Raw genomic sequence first — 13192 nt, 5'->3', positions numbered from 1 at the left:
CTACTGTTAGGCATTTTATAATTTTTTTTGTTTTTTGTTTTTTTTAACACGGTTGTATGTTAAATGTTATGCATTGTCTTTAACTGAAAGACACAGGAGTGGTTACATAACTGTATGATTTGATATGCATGACTGTTTTGTCATTAAGTGTTATTGTTAAATCAAATATGGCAGTAACAACAGAGAGTATAAAGTTCAAAGGAGCACTCTGTATAGTACTGACTGTATAATCAAATTGTAGGCTATGGGTTTGCGGAAATGTTTGAATGTCATGCAGAATGGTGCCTTTGAATCACCATCAACTGAACAAACCAGACACAAGTGTGCAGTGGCATTGCAGTTCATTAACAGTGTGTGTTTGCCCAGATCCAGTATTTCAATATTTTTAACAAAAGAGTAAGTGCATCAAGTGCACCAAACCTTTTGTTGTATATCCCATAAATATAATCTTTTTATATTGTTTTATCAAATAGCTGCATTTGGGTACCTATAGGTCATCTCAGTTGAGTTATTGTTTTTTCTGGCATCAACATTATCATTATACATACTTTCACTTTATATACAAAGAATAAGACTGCACAAACCTGTTATCAAGTTGTAAACATGCATGATCAAGCAAGATCAGAGCCAGTCAGGTATGTCACAAGGATTTAAGAGATTTAAAGAAAATGAAAGAGGCAGAAACTTTTAATTCACAGTATCTCAGTTCAATCATGGGGTTGCTAGTGATCTTGCTCAGCTTTAGCCATGATGGTGTGTATGGAGGGTAAGTTTAATCACAAATGTGTATTCTTGTTGACAGATTTAAATGTATACAAAATAAATTTCTCATTTTTATCACATTTCATATTTGAAACATGCAGTAGATTTTGAACTCATGAACTTTTTTTTTTTTTTAAATGAATTTGCTTGTGTTATAATTTAAGGAAGATTTTGAGTGGACACTAGAATTTCAGAAATACACTCTGGTTTAAACTTTATTAATTAACTTTATTCATTATAACTCATTATTAAGGACGGAATGTTTTAGAGTAAGACAAACCTGTATCATAAAGCTTTTAAATTGATACAACACAAATTGATTATCAATTAAAGCAATATTAAGAAAATAAAATATATTTAAATAACTTTGCTTAGAAATGGGAAACATGGAGAAATACCTTGAATGTATCTAATTCACTCACCCTTCATGACTTTCATTATTCTGCAGAACTCAAAAATATTTTGAAGAATGTCTTTAGTCAATAGAGATCAAACCTTTCAAGCTCCAAAAAGGACATAAAGGCAGCATAATATGTAATCCATACAATCTGAGAGGTATATTTCACATCTAATGTATTATGATGGCTTTGGGTGAGAAACAGACCAAAATGTAAGCCCTTATTCATTATAAATCCTGACATCCGGCCCAATGGCAACACTGTAATTACTTCTTGCATGCAATCCCTTGAGTTTTGTTTCCTTCAGAAGGGACTGTCCCTATTCCCTCTAAGTCTTTACCTTCTCCTGTGAGAGATTTGGAGGGCTGAAAGGTATGGGGCTTAAAAATAACAGTCATTCATAACACACTTTTAAAAGAGACTGTGGATGTCAATTTTTGTGAATAAGGACTTAATTTTCATTTTTTTTCACCCAAAGCTATTGTAAAATCCCAGGAAATCAGCAGTTACAGAAACACTCAAACCAGCTCATCTGGCACCAAAAATCATTCTGATGGTTGATGTGAACATTAACTGAAGCTCCTGACCCGTATCTGAATGATTTTATGCATTGCAATGCTGCCACACGATTGGTTCATAAGATAATAGCATTAATTAGTAGGTGTACAGGTCCTAATAAAGTGCTTCTGGGCAGAAACCCAACCTGACAGCGACTGGGGAACGGCCTCCATGGCCGGGAGCGCTGGCAGCAATTGGGGAATGGCCTCTGTGGCTGGGAGCGCTGGCAGTGACTGGGGAACGGCCTCCATGGCCGGGAGCACTGACAGCGATTGGGGAACGGCCTCCATGGCCAGGAGCACTGACAGCGACTGGGAACGGCCTCCGTGGCCGGGAGCGCTGGCAGCAATTGGGGAATGACCTCTGTGGCTGGGGGCGCTGGCGGCGACTGGGGAATGGTCTCTGTGGTCGGGAGCGCTGGCAACTCACGCATGGCGGTCACAAACCACCGGACCCGTGCGCTCACACAAAGGGGGTACACAAAACACTGAGGCAGGCCGATACTGCCACGGTCCCATCAGGCAGAAACCCAACCTGACAAAGCAACAGGACCTTGACACTCTGTAGGTCCATTCAATGCAAGTAAATGGTGCCCAGAATTCCATAAGACTCCAGTGGTTAAATCCATGTCTTCAGAAGCGATATGATAGGTGAGGGTAAGAAACAGATCAATATTTAAGTCCTTTTTTACAGGGACTAAAATCAAAATGTTTTTTCATTTCGGTTTGTTCTGAGCAAAAACTGTATTTTTTCATTCTGGTTCAGAAGTTCTCCTTTTAAAATGGTAACTGGTTAGAACAAAATAAAAGAACGGTTAATAACGTTCATTTTAAAATGACAGTACTCTGAGCTAAGGGTGGGTGAAATACCAATTGCGGTGTTGCCAGATCTCACAAGCGAAACAAGCAACCTGGTCTGGAAAAATGTTTCTAAAGTGGATCCTTACCAGTTCTTGAGAGGACTCAAACATCATACTTTTTCCAGTCTGCTCCTGGCTCTTCACATTTTTGGATAGCTCTGTTCATCACTTCTATAGTTTGGCCACCAAGTGACACCATCCTCAAACCATGACTCAGATATAATGTTGACAGTCTTTGTTTCCATAAATTCGATGACTAAAAACATCTGAAAAAGAAATTATTGCATAAATTGTTACATATTTGAAAGATGATCCATAAGCTATACAATATTTGAAACACCACTTTTGACATTTTCCTTCATTCCATATATTTGCATTCTCTGATAAATTCTGTTATCACCAGCATAGCCTGCCTTTTCCTGCAAAAGATTCAAAACTGTACATGCACAAGGAACAACACAACATATACATGTAATCCAGTGTTACTGTTAATAATTTAATTTCATGGTTAGAAATCTACCAAGGTAGAGTAAAAGCAACAGAGAATTGGCAAACAAATAACACCAACATTCTCTCACATCCAGGCTTCTTCCAGTACTAAAATTACTGTTGATTCAATGATGTATGGAGTGCAGATAATCATGATATTGCTTTTACTGTACATGATATTGGCCAGCCCTAATGTAACACCAGCCACAGACCTGTAGTGGGCTTACCTGTGAAAAGCTAACCCTAACCCTGAGAGGATGATGCGGGACCCCTCCACTTCGTGTTGGGTTACCGCATCATCCTGTCAAGTTTAAATTCGCTATAATGACCTACCCATGGCACATTATCCCTTACATACCTTAACAGTAGCACTTACTACAACTTACATTGTAAATTTTTACTTATTAAAGGAAAATGTTGTCTCAAATGGGCTGCAGCAACTAGTTTTGGCAGCAGTTTTATTATTAATTATTGAGGATACATTGTCAAAATCCACAAGTATCCAGAAACCTTTGTGGAGTAAAGCAGCTCTTTGTCAGTTCTTGTAAGTGTTAAGTCAGCCTTTAGTCAGCATAAATTGTTTTGTCTCCCACTACTCTGTTCTTAAACCCTCACCTTCCACAACCCCACCTATATCCTGGACCTAATAGATCTGTGCACTATTACTGTGGGTATGCAAGAGGGGCATGACAACAAATCAACAAATGTTGTGAGCAGCGTGTTTGCATAATTGTTAAACAAAGAACACAGCTGAAGACTGACAAGGATGCAAGTACCTGTATAAAATAACAAAGTTATAAATTAATAAATTAAATAAAGTTATAAATTACAATCCAAATATGGTGCCAGAGTAGGGTTGCAAAATTCCGGGAATTTTCAAAGTTGGAAACTTTCCATGGGAATTATCGGGAATATATGGGAATTAACGGGAATTAATGGGAATAATCTGGAAATTTGCAAAATTGCAAGTTAGCCTATAACAGGGAACTTAAATGTAGTTGAAAAAAAAAAAAAAAAAAAAATCTTGCAGCATAATCTTGGTTAAAACAACCAGATTTAATGCAAATTCAGTTGAATTTCTACCCTGCGCACTCCTCAATCACACGCACACAGCACACTACTTACTGCAGGCTACTTACTACAGCAGGACTATTGAAGCCACACTACTGCATTTGAGCCCAAGGACTACATCCAGTCAAGTAAGTTTTGATGATATTACTCGGGTAAATATATTTGATCTATGGTATTAAAGTTTAACTAGCAAATACTAAATCAGTATGTGTTTATACAGTAGCTAGCTAGCCAGTAAATCAGATATGCTAAATGTAAGCTAGCTAACGCCATTTCATTGACAATTTAAGAGGCTAGCTATCATGGTGCTAGCTAGCTTAACTGTGATGCTGTTTCTTCTGCTAGCCAGTTTTCTGTTATCATACAAGAACGTAGGTTATAGTTTGATTTAGCATGCTGACTGAGGAGTGTTCATCTATTCATCTTGCCTATTTTTATTAATTTGTCCAGTATCAATTGTAAAATATTTTTACCATTCCAGAATATTCCAATTGTTTAGCTAACTATTTATATATCTGTGCATGGCATGGCATTAGTGTTTTTTTGCAAGCTTTTTTCTAATCTTATTCTACAGAACAATGCCACGTGTGCCATCTGATGTGTGGATACATTTCACCTCAGCCAATGTAGAAGGAAAGGCTGTGTACATTTGCAAATACTGTGCAAAGACCTATGTTGAGAATGCCACAAAGATGCAGCAGCATGTAGCCAAGTGCCCAAAGTTTTTTCCAATATTTCCAAAATTCCCCAGCTTAACTTCCCATGGAAAGTTTCTGGAAAGTTTCCGCCCCTTTGCAACCCTATGCCAGAACAACAGGGCCAATATACAACAGAAACTGTCTTAGTTCAGTAGCTTTCCAACGGTCTAGCTCTCTTAGAGACACCGGCTTCCTCGCAAACTCAACTGGGATGTATGCACACATCTGAATGAGACTTTGAGAAATCTGATCATCAAGACTGGAGGACAATTGAAATTTCAAAGGGCCCCTCAGCCAAATATTTAACAATCTACGTATGACACCTAAACATGCAAAGTGCATGTAATCTAAAGGCAATCTAGTCACCATGCCTACATCTAGACCAGAAAATCCATGTGGTCCATCATGATGATACTCCTCGTCAACTCTGTCTGAAAATGATGAATCAGTCTGTAACACAAAATTATTTCTGGGGTATGTCATTCTGTCGTTAACATAAACACCTGACTGGCAACACTTGTCACATCCATGATATCCATTGTGAGCCTTTGTGTTTTTTACAAAAGCTATAGCAGGGGTATCACATACAACAGAATCTAGTTCAATGAAAACCTTTTTTTTCCTCTAAAATAGAATCCTTCCTGCAACTGCTTTAACTCGTGGGTAAAGTCTGTAAAAAATTCATCAGGGTGTACCACAAAAAAGTCCAATAACAACAGGTTATTTCATTGGGACACTCAACAAAAGTCCTAAAATGGGCCATAACTGTAAATTTGAGCTCTTAAACAATGGCAAGCCATCAATATTTATCTGCAAACTAAAAGTAAAGCAATCTGCAACATTTTCAATTAGTTGGGTTAGGGTGTTCTGCATAGCTGTCAGGATACCTGTATAATGATACAAACCACCACATTTTTGTTGGATTTTATATTCAGTTTTTTTTAAGGATGGTTCGAGCATCCTTGGGCAGTTCTTGGTGGTACACTCTCAACAAACTAAGGAGGGCAGTGAGGGCTACTAAAGAAACACTAAACTGTACAGACCAATTGGCTAAACTTTCAACAAGTCTGGCTCATCTGCAAACTCAGATTCTGATTCAGAGTCAGGCTCTGAAACATTTTGTCTTTCTGTCACTCCTCCAATATCATCTGTGCAAATGGAATCTAAATGGTCATCTATCTGAGAGAGTCTTGAGTCATTGCTGTTTTGTGTGTCATTGGTGATGGAATATGTGTCAACTTTGTGAGCTTGAGTTGGTTCTGGTTCTAATAGACAATCTTCTGCAACGTCATGCAGTCGCTTTTTGAGGGAAATGCGAGCCCTCTGTCTGACTCCAGAGCTCATTACAGGCGGTTCCCTCCTTTTCATTGTCTCTAAAAAAGATTAATTGTGACAAAAAAATCCTTACAGTGTTTGTATATATTGATTTGTTTAATTTAGTATTACAAAGCGAGGAAGGCAATGTTTAAGCCTTACACATAAGAGTCTCAGTGAGGCATACAGTTTATTAACTCATCCTCCACTGTGGAAAGTAGTGTACGTGACATCAGCATAACACACACTACCTTTAATCACTGACTTGAGGTGATAAATTGTTTGTGCCCAAATGACACATAGACTATAGCATTGCTAGAAGACTATGACTATGTCATGACAGGTACTGTATATTGTTCAGGATGCTGAGTGTGAAGTTCTTTGAGCGTTTCTCCAGAAAGCTGCAAGCCAAAATCGGCCCTAACAAACAGCATGTTTTGAACAGCACTAGTTGTAGTATTATAAGATACTCAGTATTATCAATACTCAATTATACAAAGTGGCATTCAAATAGCTTGAATTACTCAACTGAATACTAAAAAAACACAAAAACAACAAAGAGACTCAGCCTACTGTCTGTCTCCTCAACGCCCCTCTGTGTGGCTGTCATTCGGGGTGCGCCTGATTAACTGTAACTCACTGTTGTATACTGTCGACCCGACCACACTGAATTTCACTCTCAATACATAATTCAAAGGCATTTAAAGTGGGAGTGATCAGCGGCAAATATATATATATATATATTTTAAAATTAGGGTCTGTGGGAGGCCTTAGCTAGCTTAAGCGTTAACATTAATGCTAGCCCATCACTAACATTACCACGCAACAAACTTTAACAGTAAAAATTGATAGAAGCAGTTAAAGTTTGTCAGTTACATATAATTACAGACCTCTGGACCTTCTTCTTCATGTTAGCATGCCCTCTGATAATATAAGAGTTAGCTAACATTACGGTTCTAAGGAGCAATAAAAACTCCAAACCTTTTTAAGTTAATGAGTACACAACATAATCAATCCGCGTGCTCGTTTCCACAGATACAGCCCGGATGCGACTGTTGTTCTCATCCACTGAATCCCGGGCCCAGGCTGGATCTGTATTAGAGCAGTGAAACGGATGTGACTGTAACGCGGATTTGACGGTTTGGAGACGGATCCGGCTCGGAGTCAACTGCTGTCTGGGCTGCTAACGGGAGTGTTGCAGTTTTGTTTCCTTAAACGTCATCTTCCGAATATTGGGGAATGGAATACATTTATGGTCGGAGATATCAAGTAGGAATATCCCACATCCAATTTGAATAGAATGCAGCATAACCGTGTACCCTGACGAAAGGACATTTAAATCGCAAATATTATTAGATCAGGTATTATAGACCTCCTTGGTAGATTCATATGAAAAATTATAATTTTTGAATGTCTGTTTGGGAGACGTTCATTTAATTCACAAAACAGTCATGCTGCAGTTAAAATTAGGCTTGCTTGAGCATTAAGTGTCGTTTCAAGTTCTGGCTTTTGTGCATGGATGTGTTTCTAAAATGTAAGTTGGTATTACTAGTTAGCTGTGACATACTGTATGATGCCCAAAGGCATAGGGTGTCTTATTCATTGTGAAACTGTGTTTTCTTAATCACACTGAAGGCCTAGACTTTAAATGCACCACCCGCCGCTGCTTAAATATATATATATTGGGGGGCGTCAGAAAATGGTTTGAGTTCCAGGGCTGAGAAAGAATGTTATAAGTAACATTGCTAGAACTGTTCTACATTACAGAGAAATCCTAAACTGTAATAATGAGCCTTTAAAATATAAATTTTACAAGTGCATGCACAAAGCGAGCTGCTGCGACATTAGCGGTAATGATTTTGAATGTGTTGGAAAAACCAGCAAGGAGACTGTCTGAACATTTTATTAATTTAAAGAGAGAAATGCACATTAGGGTTGTGCCGACAGATGATGATCTCGGGGATCGACGATGGTCAGAGTGATCGCCAATAGCTGATGCCTTTGACGATATCAAGACAATATCGTTTTCCCATTAATGTATTAAATTAATAATTATTCTTTGGCTATTATTATTATCAAATTAATATTACAAATAATTTGCCCGTAGACACACAGACACACGCTTGAAGAAACACACTTTATTATATTATTAAGAACCGATGACAGAAAAGCCATCTATGTGCATATATGACGCGCTGTTGGAGGCGTGCAGTCTCGTGGAACACGCGCATGTAAAAGGTTCTCACTCTTTCTTTGTTTCTGTGTTCTGAATTTATTTATTTTTTTCAAGAACAGTATCGTCTATGAGTGCTGCAAAAGACCTCAGACATCTCAGCTCAGGAGGTGCTTTGAGTTCAGTTAGCTTTATTTCCACAGAGCAGTTCATTGTGAATGCAACTCTGCAGCCTATACTTCTGTGATTAAAACATAAAATAATACAAAAACACGTTCACCTCGAACCATGATTTATATTTCAGTGATTATTATCATCATTATTATTATTTTTACATTTATAATTGTTTTAATGTCTTCATTTGTGTAAGTAATTTTCTGCCTGCATGTTTAGACAGATACTTGCCTGACAGTAAATGGAAATGCATGGTTACTTATATATGTATATATAGATATTTTTTATCACTTCATTATTTTAATTGCTTTTTCGTTTGGAGTGCAATTTGAATTTAGAAATGTATTTAATTAAAGTTTTTCGGTTTTTAAATAAATTAATGTAATTTTCAATGCAAAATCACTAAAGCAAGAATATTCACCGATCCTCGTGATGGAGGAAACAAAACAAATTTATTCACACACATGATGTATTTTCCCAGACATCGAATTACCCGACCGGTAGAGAATGCACAGATGAAGTAGGTTCTTTGCCTGAGAGATTTTGCCCTTCACAGCTGTTTGTAAAACCACCTTTCAAAAAGTTAAACAACACACATTTCATTTGCACTTAATTTTTCCCCCAGTTTCATTTGAATGTTTAGTTAAAATAAATAAAAAATTAAGTTCAAAGTTTGAAATCAAGGTGTCTTGCTTTATTGTGTAGGGTTAATCCTAACCCTGCTTAATGAAAATTTCCCCATAGTACCACCTAGCGTCCAACCAGCGGTAATATCGTCAGTTTGAACATGAATAATTAATTACTGCATGGACCAGCCATGTAAACATTCATGTCTGTCCATCACTGACTGTGACTTTGCCACTTCCTGTGGAGTTTCTTTTTTTTTTTTGTGACCAACCGACCAATCAAAACTTGGTCGACCAAGACTCTTTTTCATCGACTAACGTTTGGTCGACTATTAGGAGGCAGCCCTAATTAAAACAATATCAGAACTAAATTGACCTGTTATAACCGGTTACCAGCATTTTAAAAATAAAGTTTTCACTCCGGAACAATTGAAAATCACTTTGTTCCTGTTTTCAGTTACGTTCTCCCAAAAATGTTAATTGCATGGGAGAAACAGTGCAGTGCAGTTTTTTCACGCTTTGTCTTTTCTGACTTTGTTGTGCTTTAATATCAGGCAGTAACACAATGAAATAGTGATTAATGTCTTCATGAAACAGAGATCCTCCCCTCCAATTCTGAACACAAGTGGTCACAGGAGACGCATTTAAATGACCAGGTGTAAACAGCTATGTGTCTCACCTGACCACATGTGATCGGATCACCTGAAACGCATCTTAATATCAGGTGGAAATGGGGCCAATGAGAACAGGGGACTCTCCTCAACCAACACCAGTTACCAGTATATTTTAATATAATTTTTTAAGTGTTTCATCTACTATTAATGTTTGTATTGTACTACACATCAATTTAAGAGCTGAAACTTGTGTTGTGGCTGATACAATTCAATGGAAGACATATGTATATATTGTCATGATCCTGCCATTTTGGTCTGGTTTTATTCGTTATGTGGCAAGATTGTGACAGTTTCCTCCACCTCTCTCTCAGGTTATCCATGTGCTTTTGCTTTCCTCCTTCACTCGTGTTTCCCACAAGTGCTGCTCAGCAGCTCAATCAGCATTGTAATGGCAGCGCTAATTCGCGCTGCTTGTGATTATTGGCAGCACCTGTGTTCTATTTTCCCTTCCACTTTGGCTGTGTCTCGTTTGGAAGGCTGCGTCCTCCGGAGGTCGCATTTGTAGGCTGCATACGTCATCGAGGCTGTCTCGTTTCATTTTTTATCTATTGTCAATGCCTTTTATGTATATGCACTTACATTTATACAATTGTTCACCTTTTTTGCATTCCCAATAAAAATAAAAAATAAAAATAAACAATGAAACAAGACGAAAAATGCGACCTCCGGAGGATGCATCCTTCCAAACGATACACAGCCTTTATATTCTCTCCTTTGTCTTGTTTCCTGTTTGGTTTAGTTTTCCTTGTCAGTTTGTATTCAGTTCTATTTTTTGTCTTCTCTTTTATATCTCCCTCATGAGTTTTGCTTGTATTTTGTTTTTGTTGTTTTTTTTTCATTTGAATAAAACACCTTTCATTGCCTCCTGCATCTTGGGTCCTTCTTCAAATATATAGTGACAGAACGATCTGACCAACTTTGGACCCAGCGGAGGCATGAGGGGTGTTTTTATTGAGCCCAGTTCTGGCTCTTGAGGAATTGGTCTCCCAATGCCTTGCCCAATGGTCGTTCTGTCAACAACTATGCTGAGGAGTTGGCCGACACAGCCTTCGGGTAGGGTATTGATGAGACCATCCTCAAGCTATTTTTTTTGGCAGGTCTGGACAAGCCCATCCATCCAGAGGAGCTGGGTTCGATTCTTCATTTTTCCTTTTGGGATTTGGTGGACCACCTCTGCCGGTTTGCAGAAATGGAATGTCTGCTGTAAGGGTGGAACACCGAGTCCCAAAATCCCTCTCTGTTGGTGTCTTGGAGAGGCCCACCTAGCCCATTATTGACCACCAGGAGGTGACCAAGTCAACTGCAGCTTCTTCGGGTGCTTCTCGACTCCGTTGCCAGAGGAAGCAGGCTGCCGACCACCAGGACGTGGCTGTTCCTGCCGCCGACCGCCGGTTGTTCCCACCGTCGACCACCAGGAGGTGCTGGTCGTTACCACTGCAGTGCTTCTTACCGCCCGGAGGAGAAGGGCCCCTACTCTTCAGGTGCTGTCAGTGTCCACGGCCACGGAGGCCATTCCCCAGTCTCTGCCTGTGCTCATGGCCATGGAGGCTGTTCCCCTGTTACAGCCTGTGCTCATGGCCACTGAGGCCATTCCCTTGTCACAGCCTGTGCTCACGGCCACGGAGGCCGTTTCCCTGTCACAGCCAGTGTCCACGGCCACGGAGGCCGTTTCCCTGTCACAGCCAGTGTCCACGGCCACGGAGGCCGTTCCCCAGTCTCTGCCTGTGCTCATGGCCATGGAGGCTGTTCCCCTGTTACAGCCTGTGCTCATGGCCACGGAGGCCATTCCCGTCACTGCCTGTGCTCACGGCCACGGAGACCATTCCCCTGTCACAGCCTGTGCTCACGGCCATGGAGGTCGTTCCCCTGCCACTACCAGTGTCCACGGAGGCCGTTCCCCTGTCATTGCCAGTGCTCATGGCCATGGAAGTCGTTCCTCGCTTCCATCCTAGAGACACCTGATCCCGCTCATTCAATTAAGCTATCTCCTGGAGCCTGCTCACCAAATCAAGCCGTCATGCCAAGTCGTACCAACATTACATCAAGTCAAGCTGCTACACCTAACCTAGTCACCACGTCAAGTCAAGCAGCCACTTCAAGCCAAATCTTCATACCTAATCAAGTCACCAAGTCAAGCTTGCTGGCCCAGTCAAGTTATCAAGACTAGCCAAGTCAAGTCACTTAGTCAAGACACTAAACCTAACCTAGCCTAGGTGTTCCACCGTGGTTTATCCTGCCAACCCCATCCTGGACCTTCTCACCAGCACCACCTTGGGCTGTCATGCAGGCTTTGCTTGGGTCCGTCCTGTCAGTGCCACCCTGGTCTGTTCTGCCCTGGTCCTTACCTTTGTTTTCTGATTACTTGGATTTTTGTTTTTCTGTCTTGTCTGTTCTGTGTGTTGTAGTGCCATCCACCTGTTTCCCTCACCCTCCCTTCCTGTTGTCTGGTCTTTCATCTAGTTTTGTCTTGTTCGTGGGACGTCTGGGAGTCGATGAGGATAAAATATACTTTATTAAACATGAAAATAATATGCTTAAATATGCAATATAACAGTTACAAGAACTAAATTTCAGAAGTCATACATAAACATGTCACAGTACTTCCCCCAGCAAAATACATCACAATTGGTGAACACACGAGTGATGATCGATTCATAAAAGCATGACAACAAATTTTAGCTTCAGCAACCCTACCAGACAACATATTCAAGCATTATAGCAGGTAAACAACTTAGCCAAATGGATAACAGAAAAACATCCATGCAGACTGCTGTGAACTGTGTGTGTGTTACTGACTAAACTGAACATAGTTTCTCCAGTCGGAAAACGTAGCCCTACTGGGGGCGGCACGTCCTGGGTGTGATAGTAGCCTGGACCGAACTCCAGGCATGTTTCGCTGACAGAGAACGCTTGCAGGTCTCCTACCCTCTTGATGGAAGTGAGTGCAGTCAGGAGGGTAGTCTTCAAGGAGAGCGCCTTAAGCTCAGCTGACTGCAAAGGCTCAAAGGGGGCTCTCTGTAGACCCTGAGGAACTACAGAGAGGTCCCACGAGGGAACGAGGCGCGGTCTGGAGGAGTTCAGCCTCCTGGTGCCTCTCAGGAACCTGATGATCAGGTTGTGCTTCCCTAAAGACTTACCGTCCACTGTGTCGTGGTGTGCTGCTATAGCGGCTATGTACACCTTCAAGGTGGAAGGGGACAGCCGCCCTTCCAACCTCTCCTGCAGGAAGGAAAGCACAGATCCGACTGCACATCTCTGGGGGTCTCTGGGGGAAGAATACCACTTAGCAAACAGATGCCACTTAAAGGCATACAGGTGCCTCGTAGAGAGGGCCCTAGCCTGAGTGATTGTATCTACCACTGTGGGTGGTAGACCGCTTAGGTCTTCTGCGTCCCA

The sequence above is a fragment of the Myxocyprinus asiaticus genome, chromosome 32 (assembly GCF_019703515.2).
Source record: "Myxocyprinus asiaticus isolate MX2 ecotype Aquarium Trade chromosome 32, UBuf_Myxa_2, whole genome shotgun sequence".
Classification (NCBI taxonomy): domain Eukaryota; kingdom Metazoa; phylum Chordata; class Actinopteri; order Cypriniformes; family Catostomidae; genus Myxocyprinus; species Myxocyprinus asiaticus.
This window is presented reverse-complemented; position numbering follows the sequence as displayed.